Raw genomic sequence first — 16,411 nt, forward strand, 5'->3', positions numbered from 1 at the left:
GGCAAGCAGGAAGTTATTCTAAGCTAGCATTGGACAAAAGCTTTTTGGGAGGGGCATAGCTACTGGCTAATTTCAGCCTTAAAATGCCAAATGGTGTACAGATTCGATGCAAAGTAAGACATCTTGACTACTCATCTTTATGTCATTACTTGAGTGAATATCTGTCTGATCTTGCATGCATTGCCCACGTGGCACATGCTCCAAGCAGACCCTGGCTGGATTTGAACAAACCAATTAAAGGTATTCTACTCCACAGACCTTATTACTAGTCTGCTGCACCAGCACAGCAAGGTCATCTCACAGTGCTTTCTGAATTGGTTTTGAAGTTATCTGCTGGAAATCAGTCTTTAAAGTAAGATCTTCAGTGGGGCTTGAACCCACAATCTCAGTATCATTAGCTCAGTATCCTAACTCATTAAGCTACTTGATGCTTGAAACATGACTGTCTTTTTTCTTATTAGAAGAACAACAAAAACATTGTGGGAATTTCTCCTGGAGCTGTCAAACTCCCAAAATTCACCAGAACACTGGAAATTACATCTACTATGTTAATTTTTTTCTGGGGGAGGCCCCAGACCCCCCCTTAAAGGGTGGGGCCATTGCATGCCGTCATACACAGATATTCATTTAAGTCATGACTGCATTATTAAAGATGGGTCTTACATTGCTTAAGTCATCAAAACAAATTTGCTTAAGTCATCAAAACAAATTCTGTGCGCCTACTTTTTGCAGTCATGATCCCCCACCCTCCCTCAAGAATCTCTTGTTTTCTGACGGGCTGAGGTTGGCAGGTATGGTTAGTAAAATGGTAATCTCTGAAGAACAATGAAAGGAACAAAACAGAGAGGTCGCTGTTTTTCCCTTTCTTTGACGATGGCTAGCCAGATTGGTAAAAAGGTACTCCAGAATTGAACGACTATATAGTAGAGTAAGGTGGGGTAAAAGGCCCCCCTTAAGGATAATGTCTATTTTATGACCAATTAAAATACATTTTGATATTAATTCAGTATGTACATGTTAACAATGCTTTACCCAATACACCTATATGGGCACCATGTTGAAAAATTAGATACATTTGATTTTATAGTACAAAAAGAAAAACATGTAAAAAGGGCCTATTGCCCCACTACTGGGGTAATAGCCCCCCTCTATGGGGTAATAGGCCCCCTTCTATGTCCTGGAGCAGAATAAGTGCTACAATCATGAAAATTGCCATGAGCATTTTCCATGGGTCACTTGACAAGATAATTGTCAGAGGAATTTGAATTTTCAAGATGGTGGCCATTTTTCAAGATGGCTGACACCTTAGTGGAGCAGTTATGTGATATAATAGTTTATTTGGTGATATAAGTATGAAAATTGGCATGAGCAGTCTCTGTGGGTCACTTGACAATTAGCCACCCACAGCTACTTGAAATTTCAAGATGGCGGACATTTTTCAAGATGGCCGACACCTTGTGGAGCAGTTAAGTGATATAATGGTTTATTTGGTGCTCCACTAAGGTGGTGGCCATCTTGAAAAATGGCTGCCATATTGAAATTTCAAGTAACTGTGGGTGGCTAATTGCCAAGTAAGTCTGGGTTTCCGAGGCTAATTGCCAAGTGACCCACAGAGACTACTCATGCCAATTTTCAGGCTTGTATCACCAAAATACCCAGGGGGCAAAGGAAGGTGTGCTGCATTTGCCCCGACATAAAAAGTTGTCCACCAGAAATATTATCTATGACCCAGTAGGATCACAACCTATATGGACAACCCGGTCAATTTGTACGGCAAAGTTCCAATATGGCCGCCTCAATATTAGCCCCTATTAGTTTTAATGGGGGGTGAATAGGTAAAAATTTTAAACTGAGGGATATTTCCACGAAACTTCACAGGTTGATCAATGGTATACATATGAACATTTTTTGTATTGCAAGTTTCCATGAAATCCAATATGGCCGCCACAATATGGCCGCCATAATGTAAGGACCCAGAAAATAGGTTTTGCCTCTAACTTCTGAACCAGATGAGCTAGAAACGCAAACTTGGTGTCTATTTCATGGTGTCTGACCATGGGAGACTCAATGGAATAGCTAATTTTATTATTGGGTGTGTCTGGACCTTTATTGTGCATATTTGCAAGATGGTGGACTCCCAAATAGAGCTTTAACTTAATTTCTACCATTATTGTTGACTGCTTTTGCAAATACAAGCAATATGAATCCATTTGCTAAGATTTATGGCACAGAAGGGACTTATACCTGTATTATTCTTGAGTTTGCATGTTGTCAAAATGGCTGTAAACGAGATATTATATTTCCTGTCCGATTCTACTGTATGTAGTTGTAGCAAAGACTTCAGATAAAATCAGAGACCAAAACAATGTATCTTAGAAATTATTTTTTTATTTAAAAAAAAAGAAAAAAAGAGAGAGATTATCTCAATGAAATGAATGCAACTGCCTTTTTGGGTCTTTCACACATAGACATGCACATGCTTTCCAACAACTTCAGCTTCAGGGAAATTATAATGAACACATGATTAAAACAGGCTGCATTATAATGCAAATAATTAGTCACTATCACTGTCATGTGTACCTATCCTGCTGCATCTTGTCTCCAGTCCTTGGCAACGACACCCCAAGTAGCATGCAATTCCCTTCTTCGCACATGAAGTTCAATCACCCGAGAGAGACTTGGAGTAGAACCGCTGCTCCTTCACTTGGAAAGGAGTCAGCTTAGGTGGTTCGGGCATCTAGTACGGATGCCCCCCGAGCGCCTTCCTAGGAAGGTCCTCGATGCACGTCCCACTGGGAGGAGACCCCGTGGCAGACCTAAGACCAGATGGAAGGATTATATATCCAGACTGGCCTGGGAACGCCTCGGTATACTCCCAGAGGGAGTGGAGGAAGTTGCGCAGGATAAGGAAATCTGGAAGTCTCAGTTGGAACGGTTACCCCCGCGACCCGATTCCGGATAAGCGGTTGAAGATGGATGGATGGATGGATGGCACATGAACAGTTTTTCTGGCAGCCTTTGATACAGCTACATGATATTGCCTTGTCCATTGATATAGGCCAGGCTGGCTCTGTAGATGTACAGGGGACTGCCTTCCCATCACTGAGAGACCATCCATATTCAGTGAAGCAAGGGATGTCTGGCTTCGCGATGTGTGCAGTTTTATCTATTATGGCTGCAAGAGCAGCTCTTTTCAGGTGCAGGCCAAAGGCATTTTCTGTAGGTGGCAGCAGCTTCAACAGGGTTGATCGGTTATTTAGGAACTTGTACACTCTCAGCTTTGCCAGGTCAAAGTCCTCCGAATGGTCAGCTTTTGATGCATATACAGCTATTGTGAGGTCTCTAGCCTGATTCTTGACATCCTCTGAGAGGGAATAAGAGGAATTTTCACCAAACTCCTGAAGTGCAGGGAGATCTAGGCCCATGCTGGTCTTGAACCATGCCTTCTTTCCAGTGAAAAAGGGATAGCTGGTGGTATCTCTGCCACTCAGGCTGTGAATAAAGGGCAGGGCACGACACTGTGCGAGTCCAAGGGCTGAGACCATGTGATGGATAGGAAGATATGCATCCTGCTCTGTTCTCACCCACAGCTCTGGAAGGTCTAGGAGGTGGGTGGCAGCATGATATAGATGCCTATATCATGCTGCCGCCATGGGAAGGCAGTCCCCTGTCCATCTACAGAGCCAGCCTGGCCTATATCAATGGACAACGCAATATCATGTAGCTGTATCAAAGGCTGCCAGAAAAACTGTTCATGTGCGAAGAAGGGAATTGCATGCTACTTGGGGTGTCGTTGCCAAGGACTGGAGACAAGATGCAGCAGGATAGGTACACATGACAGTGATAGTGACTAGCAATTATTTGCATTATAATGCAGCCTGTTTTAATCATGTGTTCATTATAATTTCCCTGAAGCTGAAGTTGTTGGAAAGCATGTGCATGTCTATGTGTGAAAGACCCAAAAAGGCAGTTGCATTCATTTCATTGAGATAATCTCTCTCTTTTTTTATATTTTTTTTAATAATTAATAATAATTTCTAAGATACATTGTTTTGGTCTCTGATTTTATCTGAAGTCATTGCTACAACTACATACAGTAGAATCGGATAGGAAATATAATATCTCGTTTACAGCCATTTTGACAACATGCAAACTGAAGAATAATACAGGTATAAGTCCCTTCTGTGCCATAAATCTTAGCAAATGGATTCATATTGCTTGTATTTGCAAAAGCAGTCAACAATCATGGTAGAAATTATGTTAAAGCTCTATTTTGGGAATCCACCATCTTGCAAATATGCACAATAAAGGTCCAGACACACCCAATAATAAAATTAGCTATTCCATTGAGTCTCCCATGGTCAGACACCATGAAATAGACACCAAGTTTGCGTTTCTAGCTCATCTGGTTCAGAAGTTAGAGGCAAAACCTATTTTCTGGGTCCTTACATTATGGCGGCCATATTGTGGCGGCCATATTGGATTTCATGGAAACTTGCAATACAAAAATTTTTCATATGTATACCATTGATCAACCTGTGAAGTTTCGTGGAAATATCCCTCAGTTTAAAATGTTGCCCTATTCACCCCCCATTAAAACTAATAGGGGCTAATATTGAGGCGGCCATATTGGACTTTGTTGTACAAATTGACCGGGTTGTCCATATAGGTTGTGATCCTACTGGGTCATAGATAATATTTCTGGTGGACAACTTTTTATGTCGGGGCAAATGCAGGTTTCCCAAAAAAAGGCTGGTTTGCCCCCTGGGTAAAATAACCCTTTATATCACATAACTGCTCCAATTAGGTGTCAGCCATCTTGAAAAATGTCTGTCATCTTGAAAGTGTCCATTTCAAAGTGACCCATGGAAACTGCTAATGCCAATTTTCACGTTTGTATCATTAACTGAACGATTCTGCCAAAAATAAGCAGTTATTCTCTCCATGGGGCAAAAAGCCTCCGGGGGCTTCTTACCCCACACGAGGGGGGGGCCTATTACCCCAACGCTGTCATTGCAAAGAGTGTCATCTTAAATCTTAAACCTTTTTTATTTTTTTATTTTTTTAAGTTGATAATTTATCATAAGGCCTTCCTAATGATATACAAAAAATAAGTGAAGAGGTTCAACTTATTTACACCGAGTTTGGAACATTTTCACAGTGACAAAGAATTAGATCAGTTTATCTTAAATGTGTTTGATTGAGAAAGTTATGACCTGGATTAAGGTGAGACAATGAAATGTTGTATCCATGAAGAGCTAAGGATGCCAGGAATGTGCTGAAATCAAAAAGGTTGCCACCTTGTAGTTCTGTAGTCAAATACAGCTGGGGGGCTTATTACCCCAGGGGGGCCTATTCCCCCACTCTACCCTATAGGACTGGGATTTGAACCCCCCACCCTTACCTTTCAGGAAATAAGGGTTTCCTCGTGATTTTCTCTACAGGACATTGATGGAGTGGGCCTTGAACCTGCAATTTGTCTGTAGCAGAGGCAACCGATTTCTTGAAAGGTAAGGGTGGGGGGTTCAAGGCGCCTTTGGGCCCTCAGCAGGTGTCTCCTAACCTGACTTGCGTTGCGTCAGATGGTGGCAGTAGTGCGTAGGCTACCGCCCTACTCGATATGCAGCGCAGCCAGGCATACGCACTGCTGCCATCATCGGGCGCAGTCAGGTTAGGTGTCTCCTTGTGCTTTTGTGTTGTTCTTTTGTATATTAGCATTGAAAAATACAAGGTACTCTGTGCTGAAAGTCCAGTCATCAGACAACTACACCATGTCTCAGGTACTCTAAATGATCAAACACACTTCCTGATTGTGCTCTAGGATTAATAAGAGAAGGATATCACACTGGGCGTGTCCCAGCCGTGGTACCGGGGTATGGCACATGCGCAGTACAATCTGGCCTGCACCTACACTTTGGCTCAGTAGATGGCGGCGTGTAAACATTAAATGGTAGTGTTTGTTTTGTCCTACTTTAAGTGCCTGCTGGGGACTTGCTCTTTGCTCAAATTAAATGTTCTTATGCCACAAAACAAGTAGGCTTATTTGGTGCCCTAATAGGCACAACTATGTGTTGCATATCCTGAATGAATATAAGTTATAGAAATCCATCGTATTCTCATCTACTGCTGTTTTACTGATATTTTGTGTAAGTGCTTATAAATAAATTAAATTGTGTGGTCTGTTGATTTTTTTGAACCATACAAGTACGGCACACAGTACAAGTTAAGACATATGCTTCAAAGTACAGGATTATATAAAAGCATCCCTCTGAAGACCAATTATTTCCCACAATTGATTGATTTAAAACTTTATTAGAAGTTTGCATAGGAAAAGGTAGTTTCATAACAGCTGGTACAAGGTCAACTAAACTTCAGGAAGACAGAAGAGGAGCACTCGTCAAAAAAAGTGGTTCACATAAACATTCGTCTAGGGTGCACGGCTCAGGTGAACAATGAACTTTGGAGCAAGGATGCCAGCACTCACTTTAGATAGACTTCTTCTTGTTTATTAAATTGTTTTCCCCCAGCAGCCAGTACACAACTAAAAGGATAAACACCTCCAAAGAGCCTTGGGCTTGTTTCAATTGGGGTCCTTTAAAAAAAAAATCGAACCTCTGTTCGAAGTGGAGCTGTGTGTGTGTGTGTGTGTGTGTGTGTGTGTGTGTGTGTGTGTGTGTGTGTGTGTGTGTGTGTGTGTGTGTGTGTGTGTGTGTGTGTGTGTGTGTATTGCAGTTGATGCTCAGGGCAGGCTAGACTCAACAGCACCTCTCTGGTCACCCAGGGTACTACATACAGGCTACATACAGACCCACCCACCCACAAACATACCTACAAACATACCTACACACACGGCCACGTATAGGGAGCTTGTGTTCCACACAGCTCCAATAAAACACAGCACTATGCAGAAAATATAAGAAAACCTGCAGCTGTTTAGGTGATGAGACTGATGAGTGGAGAGAGAACAAAACAAAACACACACCTCGCTCTACTGAGAACGGATCATGATCTTTTTTATCTAGTGCCTCTGCTGGAACACTCCACCATGGCAGTTCCTGTTAACACTGCGCATGTGCCATACCCCGGTACTACGCTGGGACACGCCCAGTGTGATATCCTTCTCTTATTAATCCTAGATTGTGCTAAGGCACCTCTGGGACCTTGACATGTGTCTCTTAGTACTTCTGAGAGATGCTAGCCTTCAAAACATCAAAGTTTATTTATAAGCAAGTACTTTTTTACTCTTCTTACTTGAGTAACATTTTGACTGAGCTACCTTTACATGTAGTGGAGTACATTTTGACCAGTCCAGGAGTATCTGTAGCCTACTCTTACTCAAGTACTGTCCATCTCTGGAAAAAAACACACAGCCCATATTCAACATGAAGACCAATCTATTTCTATTGGAATTCCAGAAAAAAAAGGTCACTACCAAGCTACCAAGTAAAGGATGCTCTTTTCTTCTGTCAGTTTATTCAAGAATGATATGAATCTATGGAATGTATGGATGAGATGGTGTTCTATATTCAGGCAGTAAGACAGCATGATGTCCATGTTAATTCTCTGGCCCCTGGAAACCAGCCAGCCAGCCTGAGAGTCTGCTCCCAGACTACTAATGACAAAGCATGTCATCCTGACTTTGAAACTGACATACTTACCATGGGTTCGATTTACTGTGTGTGTGTGTGTGTGTGTGTGTGTGTGTGTGTGTGTGTGTGTGTGTGTGTGTGTGTGTGTGTGTGTGTGTGTGTGTGTGTGTGTGTGTGTGTGTGTGTGTGTGTGTGTGTGTGTGCATGCATGCATGTAGAGAGCTTTCGATATGCCCCCCTCTGGTCAATTCATTTGTATCGCTGGTGGGGATATGTTTAATCTCTAGCTGCCTCTGGTCAGTCTGAATTAAATTCATGGATTACCTTTTGGGAAATGTGGACTGTCTGACATGTTTAATATTTATGTTTGACATCACATTTTTAATTAAAGTTAATTAAAGGAATGTGTGTTAAGCACAGTAACCCTCATTTTTGGGCAAATTGGTCCAAAGATAATAATTTAAATTAAATTTTTTAAATAAATTGTAATAATTGTAAAATGTACAAAATGTACACGCTCACTCGGGATGCAATGTAGCCCTTGTATGCTGTTTTGGGTTTTGATTCTTTCTTCTTTTTTTTTATCAAACCCTGCATACTACTATAATATGGAGGTTGGCCAGCCTTGGTTGGCCAGCTTCACAGGAACAGCAGTGCTGTACAGTAGCTACCAATCAGGGTCATCTGCATGAAAAGAAGCAGCGCCACATTAGAAGAATGTACGTTCTAACAGTAATAATAGATAATACACGACACACATCTCCCAGGATTGTGATAAATAATGGATGTAAAACATGTCGCCCTCCAAGGAAGCAAGGAGACGGGGCGTTATTTATACAGATCCTCTGTGTCAAGTGTCACCACAGCAAGTGCTTAATCATAAGCACAGAGCCTGGAGAGGAAATGAAATGCATCAATGGCACTGCAGCTGAAAACGACAGTCACCCAATCACCCATCTGTGCACAACATCGGGAGAATCATAGACCGATTTTTTAGGATGAAGATCTAGTTTGACAGTGCTCAGCCATGTCCTCAGAATCATCCTACACCATTTTTATTGTTCAACCTTTTTTAAACCCTATAGTTAGTTGGCCCCTCCAGGGCTCCATACTAGGTAGGCCTACGTTCCTTTTCCCCCCTCTACACCAGATCTCTTTGCCGAGCTTATAGATCAGAAAAGGAATGCTTATAGGCTTCATGTGGCTAATATGCACTCTCTCTCAAGAGGAGACATGAGATATTGTATGTTCTTCGTTCCACAGACAAGTACAGCAACCTATTGAGCCTGCTAATATTGGCTTAACTAGGCCACCCTAAGATCTACTGTGCAGAGAACATTCAAGGTGATCGGGCCTTTTATCACCCGGGCCTGTATTGCGTCTAACTGGGAATGGACTAGTGCAGTTCAAATAAGCTTCGTGCAGAAATTGTGTAAACATAAGCACGGTATAAGATGGAGGATAGTTCAGATAGCACAATCTGCATATCACAGTGGAGCTCCTCTCCTCTAGCCTAACCAACTGCAATCCCTCTCAACAGCAGCTTCCCTCATTAGCATTTTACTCCAGGCTAGGGAGAGAGAGAGAGAGAGAGAGAGAGAGAGAGAGAGAGAGAGAGAGAGACAGAGACAGAGACAGAGACAGAGACAGAGACAGGGAGACAGAGACAGGGAGAGAGAGACTGAGAGAGAGAGACTGGGAGAGAGAGTGACAGACAGACAGGTGCAGAGACAAGAGAGATAGGCCTACAGAATGGAAGGCTATGAGTAAAAGCTGTATCACTACATAAAGACTATTATTGTGATGCACTGTAGCTATAAAACCATGGCTCACACTGTACTTGGAGATCAATATTTGATCAATGTCTTTGAAAGTAAGTACATTTCTAAACTTCAGTCAGTCCACATACAATTGTATAGAAAAGGGCTAATTCTAAATTTGTATTAAACAAAGCAGGTGTTGTGCCCAGTACAGGGACGTGCTGGCCATTGGGAAAAGCGGGACAACTCCCGAGCGGCCGGTTCATTCCTGGCCGGTACAGGCCGGCCATTAGGAAAAAAATACAAATAAAATGTCGGCCTTCGTTCCATTTTGGGGGCTGGGTGGCCAACAAAGTAAATCGTCACTGTCGGGCAGAAACCTCGTATCTCCAAGTTTCAAATTTGTACATTTTTTCGCGAAGCAAAGCCCTGCTTCATCATACAAGGCCGTTGCACAAAAGTAGTGAAAACTGTAGATCGGCTGTTTTCACTAGTTTAAATCATTTTTAAAATGATAAATTTATACAAAACAAACGGTTTTGGACATACAAGGTTTCCACCCAACAACGACGAAATATAACTCATGTAATTGGCCCACTGGCTTGTCACTTGTCATGATCTGAAATGGCAAATCTTTGAGTAGCAGCAGCGCTATAGAGAGAGATCTCTCTCTATAGCGTGCAATGAGGGCCTCTGCAACTCTTTTTCCCGGGCTGAATCAGGGGCCCAGCATGTCCCTGGCCCAGTACAATTATAAGTTGCCAACCTGTAGGTAGAGAGATGAAAAGGTGGTTCTGAAAGGTTTCACACCACAGACTGAATTAAGGTGGACTAGGCCTACTAAAGAACTTTAGTGGAGGTTGCTCTTCTGCACGTTCTAAATTTAGTTGAGGACTGTCTACAAAACAGGGGAACGAAGGACAGAAAACTGCTTAGACTGTTATTTGTAAACTAATAATCGAGGAGGAGGTCAACGGCACGCTTCCCGTTCTATTTTGCGGTGCATATTGCAAATTAGAGCCCCGTCTGCGCTTGCAACTGATGTTCCCCATGCTGCAGCACACACGCACGCACGCGCGCACGCACACACACTCTCTCTCTCTCTCTCTCTCTCTCTCTCTCTAAGCGTCGTCACACTGTGGCTATGGCAACAATAACACTGCACTCCACTGTTGCTTCACACAAGACACTTTACACAGTTTACAGCTTAGAAAAATAATGATTTCAGAAATGTTAACCCTGGATCTGTGTCATTTTAGATTTTATGCTTTAGCTATTAAAAAGAATGCAGATATACAAGCTCACAATTAATGCGGCACCGAGTGCCACGCTGCGAGCTTGTAGATCTGCTATTTTTGAAAAATCATGACAATTTGTGCAAGTCTTTGAATATACTGACCTGATTCTATAAATGTCTTCTAAATCCTAATCCTATGTTTCTATCATCAGTGGTTTTCAAACCTTTTCATGTCAAGGACCCCCAGAATGATATATAATTTGACCGTGCACCCGCAATTCAAAATATGTTGTTCCAGGGACCCAGAGAAAGAAAGATTTGAGTAACAAATGTTCGCATTAATTCAGATTTCCACACATTTTTCACAATTAATAAATAATAATAATAGTTAAAGCATAACATAATGGTTAAAGTGGTTAAATTCTAGAGTGACATGGATGCGGAACCTAATGCTTGGCTATAATGAATTCTAGTTAATTGGTTCACCTAAACCAGCGGTGGAAATAGTTTGTGCAGGGGTCCCCCTGTGATTTGTCACATTACTATTTTTTTTATAAAGAACAGATCTACGCACATTGTGAGCTTGTAGATCAGCTATTTTCAAACAGCCTACACAGTATGTAGGTTAACTGATTTTGATGCCACATTAACCAATGTTGCTGAGGTCCCCCTGGAACCCCCTCGGGGAACCCCGTGGTCCCCAGACCCCACTTTGAGCACCACTCATGTTTGTCCAATATTCAATTGTATTCATCTACTACATGCATGGGCCCATTTAGCCTATAGACACACTCTGACTGACTTGTTTTGTTGATCTTTTGATCATTTACAACACATCAACTAGGAGAAGGATGCGTTATAATTTTTAAACCACCAATCCACTCTTTGATACTACTGTACAATACCAATTCAACTGGATGAATGTATGGTATCTCCATGTTATATAGTACAGTACCTTGAATATATAAATACGGAAGCACATTTTCAGCACATTTTCAGAGCCAATGATATTTGTCTGAAGTCGTACAGTATATGGATATAGGCTACTGTACTTACTGGTTGAAAGTAGCCAGGGCTACTTGTCCATATAGCTCTCTTGGCTGACATATAATTAATGGATTGTATCTTCAATCAACTTATGAATTACAAATAAATAATAGATTGTTGCAACCACTTTATTGGGGTTTGTACCACATACTGTAGGTCATAAAATAAATAATATATTATCTTGGATCTATCATATGCTATGAATTAGACTGGACACATTATTTGGGTAGTTATGACTCTTTTTTTTTAAGTCCCTGCAGTCTGCTAGATGATGTTTGTGATATCTGTCTGGATAAACTGGAATATGCCTATGGTGTCACTTTATCTCAACAATTGTCACTAGATGGCGTCATATACTCTTTTGGGCCAGTGTCCCCTCTCCAATATCCAGGCCCCCTTATTGCCCCCACAGCCAAATAAAAGCTTCATTTTGATTATATCTGACTATTAATTTAGGGAATGTCTGTCCGCCGTCTGTCTGCAGTCAGATGCTGAAACAATGCCTGACATCACTTGTAGGATGTCGGCCCGTCATGGCTTTCAGGCCCTGAAACAAGGTCTGACATTCCAGTCACACAGGGCTGTAACAGGGCCTGACATCACATGTGTGTTTGACAGTTAGTGGAGTGAAAGTTACCAGTAAGACGCCGGCGAGGTCGCGCCATGTCTTGGCCATAGGGCCAGTGATGTATATCGGACCAGTTACCCATACAGTATATGGAGACCCCTGGTACCCATATATGGAGATCCATGTACATCCCTGTCTCTGGGATACAATCCCTTTTATGCTCACATCATACATACAATCCCTTTTATGCCCATATATGGAGATCCATGTACACCCCTGTCTCTGGGATACAATCCCTTTTATGCCCACATCATACATAAAATCCCTTTCATGCCCATATATGGAGATCCATGTACATCCCTGTCTCAGACATTGAAGCCGTTTATATCAGGTCTGATATTATAGAAGTCAGGGCGACTGTACACTTTAATCCATGTAACAGTTCCATTGTGCTTATAAAACCTAATCTTTGGATTTGAAATAGTTGCTCCGGTGTGAGAGGATGTCACCGACCTTACACAACCAAAATTGTGTAATCGTAATTATAATCTTAATCTCTTTGGAATGGAATTTCATGGGGACTATTTGTTTGTGTTCTGTATTCTGGTGTAAAGGCCCATTCCCACTGGGCCAGATAACAGATAAAAAAATCTCTTTCTCCAGATATTTTTCCATTCAAAGTGGATGGTAGATACAGATAAAAAAAATTGCTGCCACAGATAAAAGTATCTGTGGCAAATATCTGTGGTAGCTAAAACAAAATTATCTGTATCTACCATCCACTTTGAATGGAAAAATATCTGGAGAAAGAGATTTTTTTATGTTATCTGGCCCAGTGGGAATGGGCCTTTATTCATGGTTTCAGTTTATTATTATAAAATTAATGGGAGTGATATTACGCAAAGGGCGTCAACATTTTACAGGAAAGCAAAAACTAACTTTGATTGTACTTATTTCATCAAAACAAGATATTATTCCTTGGGCTTAAAACAGACGCACAAAACTATGGTTTAGTGATGAGTCATCACTTTTCACAATTTTGTGGGGGGCGTTTTTAGCCCAAGGAATGTTTTTCATGGAAAACAAATGCTTGCAATGGATTCAGAATAATTAAAACCCCCTAGTTTGAGGGGGTATTTTTTTTTCCTTTATAGTATAGTGTATAGTAAGTGAAAGGGCCCAAACTTTAACCCCCTAAAATGCTCAATGCTAACAGGTGGTCAGCAGGTGGTTTCATGAATGTATATAGACAACATTTTAGGCAAATAATATATATATATATATATATATATATATATATATATATATATATATATATAATAACAAATGTCATTCATACCTATGCCATAAAAGCCCAATTGGCAGCCAGACTATATTAAAATAATCTATACTTTTATACAGATTAGGCTTCATAAAATGTATATAAAGAAACACACTATATTACAATTAAGCTAAAACATCACTTATGTCTTTTGCACACCAACATCATTTTCTGGCATGAGGTACACTGTGAACTGTCTGTAACAGAAGCAACCTATGGTATCAAGCACACCACACCATTGCACCCTCAGCAGGTGTAATTATCTACAGTAGGTCTGCGACTTGAAAGTGGAAACTCAGTGCTGCTGTTGTCTCCTAGTGCCTTTGAAGTGTTCTTTTGTATGATAGCCTCAAAACTTACCGAAAGAATGTCTATAACACTCAAACAACCAATGACACTGACATGACACTGACGATACTGACATGATTCTGACCATGATACTGAGATCATCTTCTGCAGTATTCCTTAATTTCTCAGGTGTGAATGCACTTAAACTGCACTTGACTTACCTGTGCTCCAAGTTCAATGCACTTACGCCTTTTGCAGTCTACTCAATAGGCTCTATGCACAGCAGCCATTTTGGAGAGAAGTTGGATGGTCTTCTCACTTCCTTCAAAGGTGTTACCAATGAAACTAATGAAGGCTCTGTTCCATTTCATGTTGCACAGTGGTTCTCAAACCTTTTATGCCTGCATTTGGTTCCATTTGAACACTCTCAGAGTAACACCTCATTTGAAACCCCCAAGGAAGCACGAGGGTCCCTGGGCCACACTTTGAGACCCACTGGTGTAGCAGAGTGTTTATAGTGAGCCAACATGCACAATATCAGCACCCTGACTCTGTTTGAGCAGAATGGAACAGAGCCTTCATTAATATTATTGGTAACACCTCTGAAGCAAGTGAGAAGACCATCCGACTTCTAGCCAAAATGGCTTCTGTGCATAGAGCCTATTGAAGGTTTTCAGCCTTTATTTTAAAAAGTACAAAAAATTATAATGACCATATTCGTTTACCATCTGATAGAGCTCATAATCTTTAAAATGATATATACTGTAAATGTCACATAAGCCTTTTGTGCTCCAAGCCCTCGTTATGGTCACATGGACATTTACTCTCATTGTAAGATAAATCAAAAGGGTGAAAAAGTCAGATAGAATTTACAAATGAACAAATCCTTTTATTCATACAAACACATACAAAATATTTCTAAATAGGGGGTTTTCTTTATCAAGACAAAAAACTAATACACATCGTTTTGCCATAGCAATATTAAATGAAACAAACAAACAAACAAACGATAAGGTCATCTGTATTCACCACACTGCTCCTCTGCTCTGAGGATATCTATAACTGAGGTTATAGATATCTGTCTGCAAGAGGAGGAACAGCTATCCTGAGAATCATCCTTTTAAATGGCCTATTTTGTAACACAGTCTGAAATCACACACTAACATACTATTTAGTATGCCAAATTACCGTAATTGCCGGACTAATAAGCCGCGGCTTTTTTCCCATGTTTTGAATCCTGCGGCTTATACAGCGGTGCGGCTTATATAAAGATTTTTACAACTAACAGCCAGTTAGTTCGTTTTACAATGGTCTTTAACAAGGATTTATAATAGATTTATACAGCTAATGGCCTCCAGGGGCGCTCTAGAGGGAAGCAGGAAGGACACCTGCGGCTTATACTCAGGTGCGGCTTATATATGTAAACAATCATTTTTTTCCCTAAATTTAGCTGGTGCGGCTTATATACAGGTGCGGCTTATAGTCCAGCAATTACGGTACTTTTTAGTATGTCCAAAAGCTTAGTAGCTACTAAATAGTACATGAGATGCACGCTAAATTCAGTTCCCCGTCCGAAATCACATACTAACATACTATTTACGCCAAATGACTTTTATTATGCCTGAAGTACTGCTTATTAGGGCTGTCACAATTATTACATAATCGTCTTATTGTGATTTTTTGAAATAATTGTGATTATTTTTCATAATTGTCATAATCTTTCCATGTTGAAAAATTTTCATATATTTTTTTTAAAATCTAAAATAGTGGAAATAGCAGATCTACAAGCTCACAACGCGTCAATGTTCTTTTTTAAGTATAAAGTTGTCAAATATGTAAGCAATTTACCCCGAGTGAGAGGACATTATGCTCTCATAATGTCCTGAGTGCGGGTGTTATCGGACGAGGCGCAGCCGAGTCCGATAACACCCGCACTCAGGACATTATGAGAGCATAATGTCCGACCCCGAGTGGTAAATAGCTTTTCTACCACTTTTTCCCGTATACATGAAAGAAAACACATAGTTGTAACTTGCAAGGATCTTAAGTTACAATCATTATTGCCTATAAAACTTCCGCGACGACAGCAAATAGTTCCACAAACAACATCTTCTACTCACCACCAGATGACGCCAACTCCATGCAGAGAAAGATGTCTAGCATACAGCTAAGCTAACGTCAGTTAGAAGGACCGTTCCGGCCGTAAATAGAGGCTGTTCGCTTCCAGAAAGGCATAGGTTCAGAGAAAAGGGGCTTTAAAGTTGGCGGATTGCATTGGATCCAAATAAATCGGCGACGATAGTACGCACGTTAGTAAACATAGGACCGCTGCGACCTTCATTTGTTGGTTGGGGGAAAGTCCCCGGATGTACACTGAGGCGCATTGATCTCGGACACACAACTTTGCGGCAGTGGTCCTCTCATAACCTCCGGAATTTAGCCAATCAGAATCCAGTATTTGAACACGTGACTCGAAAAAGTGGTAGAAGTCAGTAATTTCTTTGTATACTTAGGTTATGTATCATATCTACCATGTGTAACTTCAAAGCCTAAAAGCCAAACAGAAATGTAATTGTCAACAACAAAAACACAATTAAATCG

This window comes from Nannobrachium achirus (genome assembly GCF_963921795.1).
Source record: "Nannobrachium achirus genome assembly, chromosome: 15".
NCBI lineage: Eukaryota > Metazoa > Chordata > Actinopteri > Myctophiformes > Myctophidae > Nannobrachium > Nannobrachium achirus.